Raw genomic sequence first — 2,961 nt, 5'->3', positions numbered from 1 at the left:
CTGTAGATGACAGAAAATGTAGAGGACAGAAAGTTGGTTTTAAGGACAGAGTAGGACCAATCAACATTTTACAGGTAAAAGGACAAGATTTAGGTCCTACTGACTGAAGAGGAGTAACCTTTGTGACAAAGATGCCTGGTACCCATTCAAATGATATTAGCTCCAGTTGGTATTCCTTCAATGACAAGGGGTTTTTGGTGGTGAATAAGACTTTGATTCAACTACAAGAGGATAGTTGTACTTTGACAATGCAACCTGTGGTGATGCAGCAGGAAATAACATTGCTTTCTTTATAGCATATACTAGAAATGCAGACATGCCTTTACCTAAGGGAATGTATTGGGAGTGTGGAAAATGGGCCTATTCATGGATTCTCTTAGGGGCAAGTGGATAATGTGCATTTTACTATGTGGTTCCATTTCTGGGAGTTACTGATTACTAAGATCAATATCCCAGAGACATACCTGTAGAGCATGATTTAGTGCCTACTGGTTTGACTTACTTAAAACAACATAACCAAAGGGAAGTAAAAAAAATGTGATATATCTTTTAAATTCATAGATGGTGAGATCTTATCTACTATTTTCGTGGTAGAAAATTTGATTTCAGAGATTCTGACCTTAATAGATCATATGGTAGGATGATTGGCTGTTTCTATTAATCACACAGCGGAATACATTTCTTTACAGAATAGAGTGGCACTGGAGCAGTTGCTGGCAGAGGAAGGTGGCACATGTGCAGTGGTAGGACAAGAATGTTGCACAAATATATATATGATGATTAGGCAGAAATCATTGGTCAATTAAAGAAGGTTGGAGAGTTACAGAAAGACTTAAGGAAAGTAGGTACCGGAGAAGGATGGGACCCTTTAGAATGGTTGGGTATACTGTAGGTATTGCCAAACTTTTCTGGAAAAATAGAATGTTATTTTTGGTATAATGGTGTTAAGCATAGTATATATGAGTTTTAAGGGCCTGATTCAGACCCGATTGCGAGTGCTATGCGCTCGCAAGCGGGTCGATGGTGGGCCATTGCGCATGCGCGGCATGATCCCCGGAGCGAGTGAGAAATCACTCGCTCTGGGGCTCGCTACAATACGGGGCGGCTGTCGATGTTGATTGACAGCTTGCCCCGTTTTGTAGGTGGGGAGGGGTGGCGGCTGTACAAATGGAGGCGTTCCCGAAGGAATACCTGCCATTTATGGGCGGCCCTACTGACATCACTAGTGATGTCAGTAGTGGACTTCCTGCTCTATTAGAGCAGGAAGTCCACTCGGGCTTGTGGCAACCGAGACCCTTCCACAGGGTCTCCTCGCAAGCCCGATAATTGCGACTATCGCCAGGTCGCACACACACACGCTGTGGTGGGTCACCCACAGATGTGCGAATGGCCTGGAGGCTGGTAAAAAAAAAATAGGGACACCCTGATTCAGATAGCGTGCGCCTCTGAATCAGGCCATAAGTGTGGACCCATGATATGTGTACAGTGTATCAAAGGAATTGGGAAGGGAAATAGGAATAAATGACTGTAGTAATTGTAGGCCAGACTGAGCATGTACAGCAGAGTTCACAAATTCTGTATAGTGACCTATTTAAATCACATAAGAGTCTATATCAGACAATGAGAGGGGTTAATGAGAGAAGGGAGAATGATGAATAGACATGAATTAGTTATGAATCTGAACTAGCTATATTGTCACTCTCCTAGGCACATCAAAGGTTCATAAAAAAGCTCGGGACACCCCCATCTGGTGTGGTGAGTATTAGTTTTCAACCCAATCTCTGTGAATCTACCTTTTTCCTTTGCTGTATGTTATCCTAAACCTCCTTAGAAATTCTAACCAAAACCTTTTGATTTGTGTTGACTGTCTCAACAGAGAGAGGATTAATATGGATAGCTGAATACAATATGGTAGCTGAATGGTTAGGTTTTTATATAAAGGAAAGGGTTGATTTAAGTTTTAATTGCACATTTTCTTATATCTTGCAAATAATTTATTATTTTGATTACACTGTATAAATAAGAGGAAATGAATACCAGGTATTGGTAAGTAAAGGTCTGCAGTTAAGATGTTTCCCAGCTGGTTAGTTTCAATTTTAATGATTATTTTAAATATCTTAGAAGATGTAGTCATTATGACGAGTTTTGGAAACCTGCAATCGGCTTATGTTTTAAACCAATTTATTATATAATTTTGTGTTTTTTTTAAATGACATTAGTCAGCAATTCTGATATAAGAGATTTCATTGTGTGCTAATAAAGATCCATATCAGAGAGCAGGTAGGTGGACAGTCAAGGGTATTGAGTAGAGAGTTATGATTCCAGATAGGCTTGTATGTCTTGTGGGCTCATTCAAAGATGTGGAAGCTGGCAGAATGTCTGAGTGAGCAAGGGATTGAGTTCCAGAACAATAAGGCAACATGGGAGAAATCTTGGATACGGGAGTGAGAGGAGGTGATTAGATTGAAGGTGAGGCAGCAGTAAGTGGAAGAGCAGATAGGATGGGAGGGAGTATGGACAGAATGGAAGACAGACATTTAGAAGGGAGAGGAGCAATTGAGGGCTCCTCTCCCTCATGTGTCAGTGAATACTTTAAATTGAATTTAACCTAATGGATGGGGAACCACTTAAGCAATTTGCAAAAGGGTAGGCCAACATGGAGCAGTGAGAGACATAAATAAGCCACGTGGCAGCATTCATTACATATTTAAGTGGGGTGAGGCAAGTAAGAGAAAGGCCAGCGAGATGGAGATTGTATTAATGAAGGTGGGAAATTACATGTGCATGAATGAGGATTTGGTGGTGTCCTTGTTGAGTAAAGGTCTGATTCTAAAGGTTGAGGATGACATCAAAGCAGTTTATCTATTATCTAATATTTTTGACCAACTTCTCAATTCATGATATTTTTCATACTGTATTTTTTTTTCTAATATGCTGCTTTTTTCATCTCTTTTAATTAAT

General features: G+C 40.2%; 1 pseudogene; it reads left to right on the top strand.

Annotated features, from left to right (window-relative positions):
• The first annotated feature begins 316 nt into the window (after window positions 1-316).
• Window positions 317-1,525, top strand: LOC148509520 (syncytin-1-like; annotated as a pseudogene).
• Window positions 1,526-2,961: the final 1,436 nt, after the last annotated feature.

Source organism: Taudactylus pleione, unplaced genomic scaffold (assembly GCF_031769625.1).
Source record: "Taudactylus pleione unplaced genomic scaffold, aTauple2 ptg000321l, whole genome shotgun sequence".
Classification (NCBI taxonomy): Eukaryota; Metazoa; Chordata; class Amphibia; order Anura; family Myobatrachidae; genus Taudactylus; species Taudactylus pleione.
The sequence above is the reverse complement of the archived record's forward strand: the minus strand, read 5'-3'. Positions and strand labels throughout refer to the sequence as shown.